The sequence below is a fragment of the Hemitrygon akajei genome, chromosome 19, assembly GCF_048418815.1.
Source record: "Hemitrygon akajei chromosome 19, sHemAka1.3, whole genome shotgun sequence".
NCBI classification, from domain to species: domain Eukaryota; kingdom Metazoa; phylum Chordata; class Chondrichthyes; order Myliobatiformes; family Dasyatidae; genus Hemitrygon; species Hemitrygon akajei.
Window position 1 is genome coordinate 76,210,339 of NC_133142.1, and position 19,756 is coordinate 76,230,094.

The following is a 19,756-nucleotide window of genomic DNA, read 5'->3' on the forward strand; positions in this document are numbered from 1 at the left end:
GGAGATGGTGAGGATCTGTCTTCACTCAACATGGACTAGAGATGGTGAGTATCTCTGCTCAACATGGACGGGAGATGGTGCGGATCTGTCTTCACTCAACATGGACTGGAGATGGTGAGAGTCTCTGCTCAACATGGACTGGAGATGCTGAGGATCTCTGCTCAACATGGACTGGAGATGGTGAGGATCTGTCTTCACTCAACATAGACTGGAGATGGTGAGAATCTCTGCTCAATATGGACGAGAGATTGTGAGGATCTGTCTTCCCTCACCATGGACTAGAGATGGTGAGAATCTCTGCTGAACCTGGACTGGAGATGGTGAGGATCTGTCTTCACTCAACATGGACTAGAGATGGTGAGTATCTCTGCTCAACATGGACATTAGATGGTGAGGAACTGTCTTCCCTGAACATGGATTACAGTTGGTGAGAATCTCTGCTCAACGTGGACTGGAGATGGTGATGATCTGTCTTCACTCAACATGGACTAGAGATGGTGAGAATCTCTGCTGAACATGGACTGGAGCTGGTGAGGATCTGTCATCACTCACCATGGACTGCAGAAGGTGAGAATCTCTGCTCAACATGGACTGGAGTTTGTGAGGATCTGTCTTCACTCACCATGGACTGGAGATGGTGAGAATCTCTGCTCAATATGGATGGGAGATTGTGAGGATCTGTCTTCACACACCATGCACTGGAGATGGTGAGAATCTCTGCTCAACATGGACTAGAGATGGTGAGTATCTCTGCTCAACATGGACGGGAGATGGTGCGGATCTGTCTTCACTCAACATGGACTGGTGATGGTGAGAGTCTCTGCTCAACATGGACTGGAGATGCTGAGGATCTCTGCTCAACATGGACTGGAGATGGTGAGGATCTGTCTTCACTCAACATAGACTGGAGATGGTGAGAATCTCTGCTCAATATGGACGAGAGATTGTGAGGATCTGTCTTCCCTCACCATGGACTAGAGATGGTGAGAATCTCTGCTGAACCTGGACTGGAGATGGTGAGGATCTGTCTTCACTCAACATGGACTAGAGATGGTGAGTATCTCTGCTCAACATGGACTTTAGATGGTGAGGAACTGTCTTCCCTGAACATGGATTACAGTTGGTGAGAATCTCTGCTCAACGTGGACTGGAGATGGTGATGATCTGTCTTCACTCAACATGGACTAGAGATGGTGAGAATCTCTGCTGAACATGGACTGGAGATGGTGAGAATCTCTCTCTGCTCAACATGGACTGGAGAAGGTGAGGATCTGTCTTCACTCAACATTGAGTAGAGATGGTGAGAATCTCTGCTCAACATGGACTGGAGATGGTGAGGATCTGTCCACTCATTATGGACTAGAGATGGTGAGAATCTCTGCTCAACATGGACTGGAGATTGTGAGGATCTGTCTTCACTGAACATGGACTAGAGATGGTGAGTATCTCTGCTCAACATGGACTGGAGATGGTGAGGATCTGTCTTCACTCAACATGGTCTAGAGATGGTGAGAATCTCTGCTCAACATGGACTGGAGATGCTGAGGATCTCTGCACAACATGGACTGGAGAAGGTGAAGATCTGTCTTCACACAACCTGGACAAAAGTTGATGAGAATCTGTGCTCAACGTGGACTGGAGATGGTGAGGATCTGTCTTCACTCAACATGGACTAGAGATGCTGAGAATCTCTGCTCAACATGGACTGGAGATGGTGGGGATCTGACTTCACTCAACATGGTCTAGAGATGGGTAGAATCTCTGCTCAACATGGACTGGAGATGGTGGGGATCTGACTTCACTCAACATGGTCTAGAGATGGGTAGAATCTTTGCTTAACATGGACTGGAGATGGTGAGAATCTCTCTCTGCTCAACATGGACTTGAGATGGTGAGAATCTCTGCTCAACTTGGACTAGAAATGGTAAGAATCTCTGCTTCGCATGGACTGGAGATGGTGAGGATCTGTCATCACTCACCATGGACTGCAGAAGGTGAGAATCTCTGCTCAACATGGACTGGAGTTTGTGAGGATCTGTCTTCACTCACCATGGACTGGAGATGGTGAGAATCTCTGCTCAATATGGATGGGAGATTGTGAGGATCTGTCTTCACACACCATGCACTGGAGATGGTGAGAATCTCTGCTCAACATGGACTAGAGATGGTGAGTATCTCTGCTCAACATGGACGGGAGATGGTGAGGATCTGTCCACTCATTATGGACTAGAGATGGTGAGAATCTCTGCTCAACATGGACTGGAGATTGTGAGGATCTGTCTTCACTGAATATGGACTAGAGATGGTGAGTATCTCTGCTCAACATGGACTGGAGATGGTGAGGATCTGTCTTCACTCAACATGGTCAAGAGATGGTGAGAATCTCTGCTCAACATGGACTGGAGATGCTGAGGATCTCTGCACAACATGGACTGGAGAAGGTGAAGATCTGTCTTCACACAACCTGGACAACAGTTGATGAGAATCTGTGCTCAACGTGGACTGGAGATGGTGAGGATCTGTCTTCACTCAACATGGACTAGAGATGCTGAGAATCTCTGCTCAACATGGACTGGAGATGGTGAGGATCTGTCTTCACTCAACATTGAGTAGAGATGGTGAGAATTTCTGCTCAACATGGACTGGAGATGGTGAGGATCTGTCTTCACTCAACATGGACTAGAGCTGGTGAGAATCTCTGCTCAACATGGACTGGAGATGGTGGGGATCTGACTTCACTCAACATGGTCTAGAGATGGGTAGAATCTTTGCTTAACATGGACTGGAGATGGTGAGAATCTCTCTCTGCTCAACATGGACTTGAGATGGTGAGAATCTCTGCTCAACTTGGACTAGAAATGGTGAGAATCTCTGCTTCGCATGGACTGGAGATGGTGAGGATCTGTCTTCACTCAACATGGACTAGAGATGGTGAGTATCTCTGCTCAACATGGACGGGAGATGGTGCGGATCTGTCTTCACTCAACATGGACTGGAGATGGTGAGAGTCTCTGCTCAACATGGACTGGAGATGCTGAGGATCTCTGCTCAACATGGACTGGAGATGGTGAGGATCTGTCTTCACTCAACATAGACTGGAGATGGTGAGAATCTCTGCTCAATATGGACGAGAGATTGTGAGGATCTGTCTTCCCTCACCATGGACTAGAGATGGTGAGAATCTCTGCTGAACCTGGACTGGAGATGGTGAGGATCTGTCTTCACTCAACATGGACTAGAGATGGTGAGTATCTCTGCTCAACATGGACATTAGATGGTGAGGAACTGTCTTCCCTGAACATGGATTACAGTTGGTGAGAATCTCTGCTCAACGTGGACTGGAGATGGTGATGATCTGTCTTCACTCAACATGGACTAGAGATGGTGAGAATCTCTGCTGAACATGGACTGGAGCTGGTGAGGATCTGTCATCACTCACCATGGACTGCAGAAGGTGAGAATCTCTGCTCAACATGGACTGGAGTTTGTGAGGATCTGTCTTCACTCACCATGGACTGGAGATGGTGAGAATCTCTGCTCAATATGGATGGGAGATTGTGAGGATCTGTCTTCACACACCATGCACTGGAGATGGTGAGAATCTCTGCTCAACATGGACTAGAGATGGTGAGTATCTCTGCTCAACATGGACGGGAGATGGTGCGGATCTGTCTTCACTCAACATGGACTGGTGATGGTGAGAGTCTCTGCTCAACATGGACTGGAGATGCTGAGGATCTCTGCTCAACATGGACTGGAGATGGTGAGGATCTGTCTTCACTCAACATAGACTGGAGATGGTGAGAATCTCTGCTCAATATGGACGAGAGATTGTGAGGATCTGTCTTCCCTCACCATGGACTAGAGATGGTGAGAATCTCTGCTGAACCTGGACTGGAGATGGTGAGGATCTGTCTTCACTCAACATGGACTAGAGATGGTGAGTATCTCTGCTCAACATGGACTTTAGATGGTGAGGAACTGTCTTCCCTGAACATGGATTACAGTTGGTGAGAATCTCTGCTCAACGTGGACTGGAGATGGTGATGATCTGTCTTCACTCAACATGGACTAGAGATGGTGAGAATCTCTGCTGAACATGGACTGGAGATGGTGAGAATCTCTCTCTGCTCAACATGGACTGGAGAAGGTGAGGATCTGTCTTCACTCAACATTGAGTAGAGATGGTGAGAATCTCTGCTCAACATGGACTGGAGATGGTGAGGATCTGTCCACTCATTATGGACTAGAGATGGTGAGAATCTCTGCTCAACATGGACTGGAGATTGTGAGGATCTGTCTTCACTGAACATGGACTAGAGATGGTGAGTATCTCTGCTCAACATGGACTGGAGATGGTGAGGATCTGTCTTCACTCAACATGGTCTAGAGATGGTGAGAATCTCTGCTCAACATGGACTGGAGATGCTGAGGATCTCTGCACAACATGGACTGGAGAAGGTGAAGATCTGTCTTCACACAACCTGGACAAAAGTTGATGAGAATCTGTGCTCAACGTGGACTGGAGATGGTGAGGATCTGTCTTCACTCAACATGGACTAGAGATGCTGAGAATCTCTGCTCAACATGGACTGGAGATGGTGGGGATCTGACTTCACTCAACATGGTCTAGAGATGGGTAGAATCTCTGCTCAACATGGACTGGAGATGGTGGGGATCTGACTTCACTCAACATGGTCTAGAGATGGGTAGAATCTTTGCTTAACATGGACTGGAGATGGTGAGAATCTCTCTCTGCTCAACATGGACTTGAGATGGTGAGAATCTCTGCTCAACTTGGACTAGAAATGGTAAGAATCTCTGCTTCGCATGGACTGGAGATGGTGAGGATCTGTCATCACTCACCATGGACTGCAGAAGGTGAGAATCTCTGCTCAACATGGACTGGAGTTTGTGAGGATCTGTCTTCACTCACCATGGACTGGAGATGGTGAGAATCTCTGCTCAATATGGATGGGAGATTGTGAGGATCTGTCTTCACACACCATGCACTGGAGATGGTGAGAATCTCTGCTCAACATGGACTAGAGATGGTGAGTATCTCTGCTCAACATGGACGGGAGATGGTGCGGATCTGTCTTCACTCAACATGGACTGGTGATGGTGAGAGTCTCTGCTCAACATGGACTGGAGATGCTGAGGATCTCTGCTCAACATGGACTGGAGATGGTGAGGATCTGTCTTCACTCAACATAGACTGGAGATGGTGAGAATCTCTGCTCAATATGGACGAGAGATTGTGAGGATCTGTCTTCCCTCACCATGGACTAGAGATGGTGAGAATCTCTGCTGAACCTGGACTGGAGATGGTGAGGATCTGTCTTCACTCAACATGGACTAGAGATGGTGAGTATCTCTGCTCAACATGGACTTTAGATGGTGAGGAACTGTCTTCCCTGAACATGGATTACAGTTGGTGAGAATCTCTGCTCAACGTGGACTGGAGATGGTGATGATCTGTCTTCACTCAACATGGACTAGAGATGGTGAGAATCTCTGCTGAACATGGACTGGAGATGGTGAGAATCTCTCTCTGCTCAACATGGACTGGAGATGGTGAGGATCTGTCTTCACTCAACATTGAGTAGAGATGGTGAGAATCTCTGCTCAACATGGACTGGAGATGGTGAGGATCTGTCCACTCATTATGGACTAGAGATGGTGAGAATCTCTGCTCAACATGGACTGGAGATTGTGAGGATCTGTCTTCACTGAACATGGACTAGAGATGGTGAGTATCTCTGCTCAACATGGACTGGAGATGGTGAGGATCTGTCTTCACTCAACATGGTCTAGAGATGGTGAGAATCTCTGCTCAACATGGACTGGAGATGCTGAGGATCTCTGCACAACATGGACTGGAGAAGGTGAAGATCTGTCTTCACACAACCTGGACAAAAGTTGATGAGAATCTGTGCTCAACGTGGACTGGAGATGGTGAGGATCTGTCTTCACTCAACATGGACTAGAGATGCTGAGAATCTCTGCTCAACATGGACTGGAGATGGTGGGGATCTGACTTCACTCAACATGGTCTAGAGATGGGTAGAATCTCTGCTCAACATGGACTGGAGATGGTGGGGATCTGACTTCACTCAACATGGTCTAGAGATGGGTAGAATCTTTGCTTAACATGGACTGGAGATGGTGAGAATCTCTTTCTGCTCAACATGGACTTGAGATGGTGAGAATCTCTGCTCAACTTGGACTAGAAATGGTGAGAATCTCTGCTTCGCATGGACTGGAGATGGTGAGGATCTGTCTTCACTCAACATGGACTAGAGATGGTGAGTATCTCTGCTCAACATGGACGGGAGATGGTGCGGATCTGTCTTCACTCAACATGGACTGGAGATGGTGAGAGTCTCTGCTCAACATGGACTGGAGATGCTGAGGATCTCTGCTCAACATGGACTGGAGATGGTGAGGATCTGTCTTCACTCAACATAGACTGGAGATGGTGAGAATCTCTGCTCAATATGGACGAGAGATTGTGAGGATCTGTCTTCCCTCACCATGGACTAGAGATGGTGAGAATCTCTGCTGAACCTGGACTGGAGATGGTGAGGATCTGTCTTCACTCAACATGGACTAGAGATGGTGAGTATCTCTGCTCAACATGGACATTAGATGGTGAGGAACTGTCTTCCCTGAACATGGATTACAGTTGGTGAGAATCTCTGCTCAACGTGGACTGGAGATGGTGATGATCTGTCTTCACTCAACATGGACTAGAGATGGTGAGAATCTCTGCTGAACATGGACTGGAGCTGGTGAGGATCTGTCATCACTCATCATGGACTGCAGAAGGTGAGAATCTCTGCTCAACATGGACTGGAGTTTGTGAGGATCTGTCTTCACTCACCATGGACTGGAGATGGTGAGAATCTCTGCTCAATATGGATGGGAGATTGTGAGGATCTGTCTTCACACACCATGCACTGGAGATTGTGAGGATCTGTCTTCACACACCATGCACTGGAGATGGTGAGAATCTCTGCTCAACATTGACTGGAGATGGTGAGAATCTCTGCTCAACATGGACTGGAGATGCTGAGGATCTCTGCACAACATGGACTGGAGAAGGTGAAAATCTGTCTTCACACAACCTGGACAACAGTTGATGAGAATCTGTGCTCAACGTGGACTGGAGATGGTGAGGATCTGTCTTCACTCAACATGGACTAGAGATGCTGAGAATCTCTGCTCAACATGGACTGGAGATGGTGAGGATCTGTCTTCACTCAACATTGAGTAGAGATGGTGAGAATCTCTGCTCAACATGGACTGGAGATGGTGAGGATCTGTCCACTCATTATGGACTAGAGATGGTGAGAATCTCTGCTCAACATGGACTGGAGATTGTGAGGATCTGTCTTCACTGAACATGGACTAGAGATGGTGAGTATCTCTGCTCAACATGGACTGGAGATGGTGAGGATCTGTCTTCACTCAACATGGTCTAGAGATGGTGAGAATCTCTGCTCAACATGGACTGGAGATGCTGAGGATCTCTGCACAACATGGACTGGAGAAGGTGAAGATCTGTCTTCACACAACATGGACAACAGTTGATGAGAATCTGTGCTCAACGTGGACTGGAGATGGTGAGGATCTGTCTTCACTCAACATGGACTAGAGATGCTGAGAATCTCTGCTCAACATGGACTGGAGATGGTGAGGATCTGTCTTCACTCAACATTGAGTAGAGATGGTGAGAATTTCTGCTCAACATGGACTGGAGATGGTGAGGATCTGTCTTCACTCAACATGGACTAGAGCTGGTGAGAATCTCTGCTCAACATGGACTGGAGATGGTGGGGATCTGACTTCACTCAACATGGTCTAGAGATGGGTAGAATCTTTGCTTAACATGGACTGGAGATGGTGAGGATCTCTCTCTGCTCAACATGGACTTGAGATGGTGATAATCTCTGCTCAACTTGGACTAGAAATGGTGAGAATCTCTGCTGCGCATGGACTGGAGATGGTGAGGATCTGTCTTCACTCAACATGGACTAGAGATGCTGAGAATCTCTGCTCAACATGGACTGGAGATGGTGAGGATCTGTCTTCACTGAACATGGACTAGAGATGGTGAGAATCTCTGCTCAACATGGACTGGAGATGGTGAGGATCTGTCTTCACTCAACATGGTCTAGAGATGGTGAGAATCTCTGCTCAACATGGACTGGAGATGCTGAGGATCTCTGCACAACATGGACTGGAGAAGGTGAAGATCTGTCTTCACACAACCTGGACAACAGTTGATGAGAATCTGTGCTCAATGTGGACTGGAGATGGTGAGGATCTGTCTTCACTCAACATGGACTAGAGATGCTGAGAATCTCTGCTCAACATGGACTGGAGATGGTGAGGATCTGTCTTCACTCAACATGGACTAGAGCTGGTGAGAATCTCTGCTCAACATGGACTGGAGATGATGGGGATCTGACTTCACTCAACATGGTCTAGAGATGGGTAGAATCTTTGCTTAACATGGACTGGAGATGGTGAGAATCTCTCTCTGCTCAACATGGACTTGAGATGGTGAGAATCTCTGCTCAACTTGGACTAGAAATGGTGAGAATTTCTGCTTCGCATGGACTGGAGATGGTGAGGTTCTGTCTTCACTCAACATGGACTAGAGATGCTGAGAATCTCTGCTCAACATGGACTGGAGATGGTGAGGATCTGTCTTCACTCAACATTGAGTAGAGATGGTGAGAATCTCTGCTCAACATGGACTGGAGATGGTGAGGATCTGTCCACTCATTATGGACTAGAGATGGTGAGAATCTCTGCTCAATATGGACTGGAGATTGTGAGGATCTGTCTTCACTGAACATGGACTAGAGATGGTGAGTATCTCTGCTCAACATGGACTGGAGATGGTGAGGATCTGTCTTCACTCAACATGGTCTAGAGATGGTGAGAATCTCTGCTCAACATGGACTGGAGATGCTGAGGATCTCTGCACAACATGGACTGGAGAAGGTGAAGATCTGTCTTCACACAACCTGGACAACAGTTGATGAGAATCTGTGCTCAACGTGGACTGGAGATGGTGAGGATCTGTCTTCACTCAACATGGACTAGAGATGCTGAGAATCTCTGCTCAACATGGACTGGAGATGGTGAGGATCTGTCTTCACTCAACATTGAGTAGAGATGGTGAGAATTTCTGCTCAACATGGACTGGAGATGGTGAGGATCTGTCTTCACTCAACATGGACTAGAGCTGGTGAGAATCTCTGCTCAACATGGACTGGAGATGGTGAGGATCTGTCCACTCATTATGGACTAGAGATGGTGAGAATCTCTGCTCAACATGGACTGGAGATTGTGAGGATCTGTCTTCACTGAACATGGACTAGAGATGGTGAGTATCTCTGCTCAACATGGACTGGAAATTGTGAGGATCTGTCTTCACTCAACATGGTCTAGAGATGGTGAGAATCTCTGCTCAACATGGACTGGAGATGCTGAGGATCTCTGCACAACATGGACTGGAGAAGGTGTAGATCTGTCTTCACACAACCTGGACAACAGTTGATGAGAATCTGTGCTCAACGTGGACTGGAGATGGTGAGGATCTGTCTTCACTCAACATGGACTAGAGATGCTGAGAATCTCTGCTCAACATGGACTGGAGATGGTGAGGATCTGTCTTCACTCAACATTGAGTAGAGATGGTGAGAATTTCTGATCAACATGGACTGGAGATGGTGAGGATCTGTCTTCACTCAACATCGACTAGAGCTGGTGAGAATCTCTGCTCAACATGGACTGGAGATGGTGGGGATCTGACTTCACTCAACATGGTCTAGAGATGGGTAGAATCTTTGCTTAACATGGACTGGAGATGGTGAGAATCTCTCTCTGCTCAACATGGACTTGAGATGGTGAGAATCTCTGCTCAACTTGGACTAGAAATGGTGAGAATCTCTGCTTCGCATGGACTGGAGATGGTGAGGATCTGTCTTCACTCAACATGGACTAGAGATGCTGAGAATCTCTGCTCAACATGGACTGGAGATGGTGAGGATCTGTCTTCACTCAACATTGAGTAGAGATGGTGAGAATCTCTGCTCAACATGGACTGGAGTTGGTGAGGATCTGTCCACTCATTATGGACTAGAGATGGTGAGAATCTCTGCTCAACATGGACTGGAGATTGTGAGGATCTGTCTTCACTGAACATGGACTAGAGATGGTGAGTATCTCTGCTCAACATGGACTGGAGATGGTGAGGATCTGTCTTCACTCAACATGGTCTAGAGATGGTGTGAATCTCTGCTCAACATGGACTGGAGATGCTGAGGATCTCTGCACAACATGGACTGGAGAAGGTGAAGATCTGTCTTCACACAACCTGGACAACAGTTGATGAGAATCTGTGCTCAACGTGGACTGGAGATGGTGAGGATCTGTCTTCACTCAACATGGACTAGAGATGCTGAGAATCTCTGCTCAACATGGACTGGAGATGGTGAGGATCTGTCTTCACTCAACATTGAGTAGAGATGGTGAGAATTTCTGCTCAACATGGACTGGAGATGGTGAGGATCTGTCTTCACTCAAGATGGACTAGAGCTGGTGAGAATATCTGCTCAACATGGACTGGAGATGGTGGGGATCTGACTTCACTCAACATGGTCTAGAGATGGGTAGAATCTTTGCTTAACATGGACTGGAGATGGTGAGAATCTCTCTCTGCTCAACATGGACTGGAGATGGTGAGGATCTGTCTTCACTCAACATTGAGTAGAGATGGTGAGAATCTCTGCTCAACATGGACTGGAGATGGTGAGGATCTGTCCACTCATTATGGACTAGAGATGGTGACAATCTCTGCTCAACATGGACTGGAGATTGTGTGGATCTGTCTTCACTGAACATGGACTAGAGATGGTGAGTATCTCTGCTCAACATGGACTGGAGATGGTGAGGATCTGTCTTCACTCAACATGGTCTAGAGATGGTGAGAATCTCTGCTCAACATGGACTGGAGATGCTGAGGATCTCTGCACAACATGGACTGGAGAAGGTGAAGATCTGTCTTCACACAACCTGGACAAAAGTTGATGAGAATCTGTGCTCAACGTGGACTGGAGATGGTGAGGATCTGTCTTCACTCAACATGGACTAGAGATGCTGAGAATCTCTGCTCAACATGGACTGGAGATGGTGAGGATCTGTCTTCACTCAACATTGAGTAGAGATGGTGAGAATTTCTGCTCAACATGGACTGGAGATGGTGAGGATCTGTCTTCACTCAACATGGACTAGAGCTGGTGAGAATCTCAGCTCAACATGGACTGGAGATGGTGGGGATCTGACTTCACTCAACATGGTCTAGAGATGGGTAGAATCTTTGCTTAACATGGACTGGAGATGGTGAGAATCTCTCTCTGCTCAACATGGACTTGAGATGGTGAGAATCTCTGCTCAACTTGGACTAGAAATGGTGAGAATCTCTGCTTCGCATGGACTGGAGATGGTGAGGATCTGTCTTCACTCAACATGGACTAGAGATGGTGAGTATCTCTGCTCAACATGGACGGGAGATGGTGCGGATCTGTCTTCACTCAACATGGACTGGAGATGGTGAGAGTCTCTGCTCAACATGGACTGGAGATGCTGAGGATCTCTGCTCAACATGGACTGGAGATGGTGAGGATCTGTCTTCACTCAACATAGACTGGAGATGGTGAGAATCTCTGCTCAATATGGACGAGAGATTGTGAGGATCTGTCTTCCCTCACCATGGACTAGAGATGGTGAGAATCTCTGCTGAACCTGGACTGGAGATGGTGAGGATCTGTCTTCACTCAACATGGACTAGAGATGGTGAGTATCTCTGCTCAACATGGACATTAGATGGTGAGGAACTGTCTTCCCTGAACATGGATTACAGTTTGTGAGAATCTCTGCTCAACGTGGACTGGAGATGGTGATGATCTGTCTTCACTCAACATGGACTAGAGATGGTGAGAATCTCTGCTGAACATGGACTGGAGCTGGTGAGGATCTGTCATCACTCACCATGGACTGCAGAAGGTGAGAATCTCTGCTCAACATGGACTGGAGTTTGTGAGGATCTGTCTTCACTCACCATGGACTGGAGATGGTGAGAATCTCTGCTCAATATGGATGGGAGATTGTGAGGATCTGTCTTCACACACCATGCACTGGAGATGGTGAGAATCTCTGCTCAACATGGACTGGAGATGGTGAGAATCTCTGCTCAACATGGACTGGAGATGCTGAGGATCTCTGCACAACATGGACTGGAGAAGGTGAAAATCTGTCTTCACACAACCTGGACAACAGTTGATGAGAATCTGTGCTCAACGTGGACTGGAGATGGTGAGGATCTGTCTTCACTCAACATGGACTAGAGATGCTGAGAATCTCTGCTCAACATGGACTGGAGATGGTGAGGATCTGTCTTCACTCAACATTGAGTAGAGATGGTGAGAATCTCTGCTCAACATGGACTGGAGATGGTGAGGATCTGTCCACTCATTATGGACTAGAGATGGTGAGAATCTCTGCTCAACATGGACTGGAGATTGTGAGGATCTGTCTTCACTGAACATGGACTAGAGATGGTGAGTATCTCTGCTCAACATGGACTGGAGATGGTGAGGATCTGTCTTCACTCAACATGGTCTAGAGATGGTGAGACTCTCTGCTCAACATGGACTGGAGATGCTGAGGATCTCTGCACAACATGGACTGGAGAAGGTGAAGATCTGTCTTCACACAACCTGGACAACAGTTGATGAGAATCTGTGCTCAACGTGGACTGGAGATGGTGAGGATCTGTCTTCACTCAACATGGACTAGAGATGCTGAGAATCTCTGCTCAACATGGACTGGAGATGGTGAGGATCTGTCTTCACTCAACATTGAGTAGAGATGGTGAGAATTTCTGCTCAACATGGACTGGAGATGGTGAGGATCTGTCTTCACTCAACATGGACTAGAGCTGGTGAGAATCTCTGCTCAACATGGACTGGAGATGGTGGGGATCTGACTTCACTCAACGTGGTCTAGAGATGGGTAGAATCTTTGCTTAACATGGACTGGAGATGGTGAGAATCTCTCTCTGCTCAACATGGACTTGAGATGGTGATAATCTCTGCTCAACTTGGACAAGAAATGGTGAGAATCTCTGCTGCGCATGGACTGGAGATGGTGAGGATCTGTCTTCACTCAACATGGACTAGAGATGCTGAGAATCTCTGGTCAACATGGACTGGAGATGGTGAGGATCTGTCTTCACTCAACATTGAGTAGAGATGGTGAGAATCTCTGCTCAACATGGACTGGAGATGGTGAGGATCTGTCCACTCATTATGGACTAGAGATGGTGAGAATCTCTGCTCAACATGGACTGGAGATTGTGAGGATCTGTCTTCACTGAACATGGACTAGAGATGGTGAGTATCTCTGCTCAACATGGACTGGAGATGGTGAGGATCTGTCTTCACTCAACATGGTCTAGAGATGGTGAGAATCTCTGCTCAACATGGACTAGAGATGCTGAGAATCTCTGCTCAACATGGACTGGAGATGGTGAGGATCTGTCTTCACTCAACATTGAGTAGAGATGGTGAGAATTTCTGCTCAACATGGACTGGAGATGGTGAGGATCTGTCTTCACTCAACATGGACTAGAGCTGGTGAGAATCTCTGCTCAACATGGACTGGAGATGGTGGGGATCTGACTTCACTCAACATGGTCTAGAGATGGGTAGAATCTCTGCTCAACATGGACTGGAGATGGTGGGGATCTGACTTCACTCAACATGGTCTAGAGATGGGTAGAATCTTTGCTTAACATGGACTGGAGATGGTGAGAATCTCTCTCTGCTCAACATGGACTTGAGATGGTGAGAATCTCTGCTCAACTTGGACTAGAAATGGTGAGAATCTCTGCTTCGCATGGACTGGAGATGGTGAGGATCTGTCTTCACTCAACATGGACTAGAGATGGTGAGTATCTCTGCTCAACATGGACGGGAGATGGTGCGGATCTGTCTTCACTCAACATGGACTGGAGATGGTGAGAGTCTCTGCTCAACATGGACTGGAGATGCTGAGGATCTCTGCTCAACATGGACTGGAGATGGTGAGGATCTGTCTTCACTCAACATAGACTGGAGATGGTGAGAATCTCTGCTCAATATGGACGAGAGATTGTGTGGATCTGTCTTCCCTCACCATGGACTAGAGATGGTGAGAATCTCTGCTGAACCTGGACTGGAGATGGTGAGGATCTGTCTTCACTCAACATGGACTAGAGATGGTGAGTATCTCTGCTCAACATGGACATTAGATGGTGAGGAACTGTCTTCCCTGAACATGGATTACAGTTGGTGAGAATCTCTGCTCAACGTGGACTGGAGATGGTGATGATCTGTCTTCACTCAACATGGACTAGAGATGGTGAGAATCTCTGCTGAACATGGACTGGAGCTGGTGAGGATCTGTCATCACTCATCATGGACTGCAGAAGGTGAGAATCTCTGCTCAACATGGACTGGAGTTTGTGAGGATCTGTCTTCACTCACCATGGACTGGAGATGGTGAGAATCTCTGCTCAATATGGATGGGAGATTGTGAGGATCTGTCTTCACACACCATGCACTGGAGATTGTGAGGATCTGTCTTCACACACCATGCACTGGAGATGGTGAGAATCTCTGCTCAACATTGACTGGAGATGGTGAGAATCTCTGCTCAACATGGACTGGAGATGCTGAGGATCTCTGCACAACATGGACTGGAGAAGGTGAAAATCTGTCTTCACACAACCTGGACAACAGTTGATGAGAATCTGTGCTCAACGTGGACTGGAGATGGTGAGGATCTGTCTTCACTCAACATGGACTAGAGATGCTGAGAATCTCTGCTCAACATGGACTGGAGATGGTGAGGATCTGTCTTCACTCAACATTGAGTAGAGATGGTGAGAATCTCTGCTCAACATGGACTGGAGATGGTGAGGATCTGTCCACTCATTATGGACTAGAGATGGTGAGAATCTCTGCTCAACATGGACTGGAGATTGTGAGGATCTGTCTTCACTGAACATGGACTAGAGATGGTGAGTATCTCTGCTCAACATGGACTGGAGATGGTGAGGATCTGTCTTCACTCAACATGGTCTAGAGATGGTGAGAATCTCTGCTCAACATGGACTGGAGATGCTGAGGATCTCTGCACAACATGGACTGGAGAAGGTGAAGATCTGTCTTCACACAACATGGACAACAGTTGATGAGAATCTGTGCTCAACGTGGACTGGAGATGGTGAGGATCTGTCTTCACTCAACATGGACTAGAGATGCTGAGAATCTCTGCTCAACATGGACTGGAGATGGTGAGGATCTGTCTTCACTCAACATTGAGTAGAGATGGTGAGAATTTCTGCTCAACATGGACTGGAGATGGTGAGGATCTGTCTTCACTCAACATGGACTAGAGCTGGTGAGAATCTCTGCTCAACATGGACTGGAGATGGTGGGGATCTGACTTCACTCAACATGGTCTAGAGATGGGTAGAATCTTTGCTTAACATGGACTGGAGATGGTGAGGATCTCTCTCTGCTCAACATGGACTTGAGATGGTGATAATCTCTGCTCAACTTGGACTAGAAATGGTGAGAATCTCTGCTGCGCATGGACTGGAGATGGTGAGGATCTGTCTTCACTCAACATGGACTAGAGATGCTGAGAATCTCTGCTCAACATGGACTGGAGATGGTGAGGATCTGTCTTCACTGAACATGGACTAGAGATGGTGAGAATCTCTGCTCAACATGGACTGGAGATGGTGAGGATCTGTCTTCACTCAACATGGTCTAGAGATGGTGAGAATCTCTGCTCAACATGGACTGGAGATGCTGAGGATCTCTGCACAACATGGACTGGAGAAGGTGAAGATCTGTCTTCACACAACCTGGACAACAGTTGATGAGAATCTGTGCTCAATGTGGACTGGAGATGGTGAGGATCTGTCTTCACTCAACATGGACTAGAGATGCTGAGAATCTCTGCTCAACATGGACTGGAGATGGTGAGGATCTGTCTTCACTCAACATGGACTAGAGCTGGTGAGAATCTCTGCTCAACATGGACTGGAGATGATGGGGATCTGACTTCACTCAACATGGTCTAGAGATGGGTAGAATCTTTGCTTAACATGGACTGGAGATGGTGAGAATCTCTCTCTGCTCAACATGGACTTGAGATGGTGAGAATCTCTGCTCAACTTGGACTAGAAATGGTGAGAATTTCTGCTTCGCATGGACTGGAGATGGTGAGGTTCTGTCTTCACTCAACATGGACTAGAGATGCTGAGAATCTCTGCTCAACATGGACTGGAGATGGTGAGGATCTGTCTTCACTCAACATTGAGTAGAGATGGTGAGAATCTCTGCTCAACATGGACTGGAGATGGTGAGGATCTGTCCACTCATTATGGACTAGAGATGGTGAGAATCTCTGCTCAATATGGACTGGAGATTGTGAGGATCTGTCTTCACTGAACATGGACTAGAGATGGTGAGTATCTCTGCTCAACATGGACTGGAGATGGTGAGGATCTGTCTTCACTCAACATGGTCTAGAGATGGTGAGAATCTCTGCTCAACATGGACTGGAGATGCTGAGGATCTCTGCACAACATGGACTGGAGAAGGTGAAGATCTGTCTTCACACAACCTGGACAACAGTTGATGAGAATCTGTGCTCAACGTGGACTGGAGATGGTGAGGATCTGTCTTCACTCAACATGGACTAGAGATGCTGAGAATCTCTGCTCAACATGGACTGGAGATGGTGAGGATCTGTCTTCACTCAACATTGAGTAGAGATGGTGAGAATTTCTGCTCAACATGGACTGGAGATGGTGAGGATCTGTCTTCACTCAACATGGACTAGAGCTGGTGAGAATCTCTGCTCAACATGGACTGGAGATGGTGAGGATCTGTCCACTCATTATGGACTAGAGATGGTGAGAATCTCTGCTCAACATGGACTGGAGATTGTGAGGATCTGTCTTCACTGAACATGGACTAGAGATGGTGAGTATCTCTGCTCAACATGGACTGGAAATTGTGAGGATCTGTCTTCACTCAACATGGTCTAGAGATGGTGAGAATCTCTGCTCAACATGGACTGGAGATGCTGAGGATCTCTGCACAACATGGACTGGAGAAGGTGTAGATCTGTCTTCACACAACCTGGACAACAGTTGATGAGAATCTGTGCTCAACGTGGACTGGAGATGGTGAGGATCTTTCTTCACTCAACATGGACTAGAGATGCTGAGAATCTCTGCTCAACATGGACTGGAGATGGTGAGGATCTGTCTTCACTCAACATTGAGTAGAGATGGTGAGAATTTCTGATCAACATGGACTGGAGATGGTGAGGATCTGTCTTCACTCAACATCGACTAGAGCTGGTGAGAATCTCTGCTCAACATGGACTGGAGATGGTGGGGATCTGACTTCACTCAACATGGTCTAGAGATGGGTAGAATCTTTGCTTAACATGGACTGGAGATGGTGAGAATCTCTCTCTGCTCAACATGGACTTGAGATGGTGAGAATCTCTGCTCAACTTGGACTAGAAATGGTGAGAATCTCTGCTTCGCATGGACTGGAGATGGTGAGGATCTGTCTTCACTCAACATGGACTAGAGATGCTGAGAATCTCTGCTCAACATGGACTGGAGATGGTGAGGATCTGTCTTCACTCAACATTGAGTAGAGATGGTGAGAATCTCTGCTCAACATGGACTGGAGTTGGTGAGGATCTGTCCACTCATTATGGACTAGAGATGGTGAGAATCTCTGCTCAACATGGACTGGAGATTGTGAGGATCTGTCTTCACTGAACATGGACTAGAGATGGTGAGTATCTCTGCTCAACATGGACTGGAGATGGTGAGGATCTGTCTTCACTCAACATGGTCTAGAGATGGTGTGAATCTCTGCTCAACATGGACTGGAGATGCTGAGGATCTCTGCACAACATGGACTGGAGAAGGTGAAGATCTGTCTTCACACAACCTGGACAACAGTTGATGAGAATCTGTGCTCAACGTGGACTGGAGATGGTGAGGATCTGTCTTCACTCAACATGGACTAGAGATGCTGAGAATCTCTGCTCAACATGGACTGGAGATGGTGAGGATCTGTCTTCACTCAACATTGAGTAGAGATGGTGAGAATTTCTGCTCAACATGGACTGGAGATGGTGAGGATCTGTCTTCACTCAAGATGGACTAGAGCTGGTGAGAATATCTGCTCAACATGGACTGGAGATGGTGGGGATCTGACTTCACTCAACATGGTCTAGAGATGGGTAGAATCTTTGCTTAACATGGACTGGAGATGGTGAGAATCTCTCTCTGCTCAACATGGACTGGAGATGGTGAGGATCTGTCTTCACTCAACATTGAGTAGAGATGGTGAGAATCTCTGCTCAACATGGACTGGAGATGGTGAGGATCTGTCCACTCATTATGGACTAGAGATGGTGACAATCTCTGCTCAACATGGACTGGAGATTGTGTGGATCTGTCTTCACTGAACATGGACTAGAGATGGTGAGTATCTCTGCTCAACATGGACTGGAGATGGTGAGGATCTGTCTTCACTCAACATGGTCTAGAGATGGTGAGAATCTCTGCTCAACATGGACTGGAGATGCTGAGGATCTCTGCACAACATGGACTGGAGAAGGTGAAGATCTGTCTTCACACAACCTGGACAAAAGTTGATGAGAATCTGTGCTCAACGTGGACTGGAGATGGTGAGGATCTGTCTTCACTCAACATGGACTAGAGATGCTGAGAATCTCTGCTCAACATGGACTGGAGATGGTGAGGATCTGTCTTCACTCAACATTGAGTAGAGATGGTGAGAATTTCTGCTCAACATGGACTGGAGATGGTGAGGATCTGTCTTCACTCAACATGGACTAGAGCTGGTGAGAATCTCAGCTCAACATGGACTGGAGATGGTGGGGATCTGACTTCACTCAACATGGTCTAGAGATGGGTAGAATCTTTGCTTAACATGGACTGGAGATGGTGAGAATCTCTCTCTGCTCAACATGGACTTGAGATGGTGAGAATCTCTGCTCAACTTGGACTAGAAATGGTGAGAATCTCTGCTTCGCATGGACTGGAGATGGTGAGGATCTGTCTTCACTCAACATGGACTAGAGATGGTGAGTATCTCTGCTCAACATGGACGGGAGATGGTGCGGATCTGTCTTCACTCAACATGGACTGGAGATGGTGAGAGTCTCTGCTCAACATGGACTGGAGATGCTGAGGATCTCTGCTCAACATGGACTGGAGATGGTGAGGATCTGTCTTCACTCAACATAGACTGGAGATGGTGAGAATCTCTGCTCAATATGGACGAGAGATTGTGAGGATCTGTCTTCCCTCACCATGGACTAGAGATGGTGAGAATCTCTGCTGAACCTGGACTGGAGATGGTGAGGATCTGTCTTCACTCAACATGGACTAGAGATGGTGAGTATCTCTGCTCAACATGGACATTAGATGGTGAGGAACTGTCTTCCCTGAACATGGATTACAGTTTGTGAGAATCTCTGCTCAACGTGGACTGGAGATGGTGATGATCTGTCTTCACTCAACATGGACTAGAGATGGTGAGAATCTCTGCTGAACATG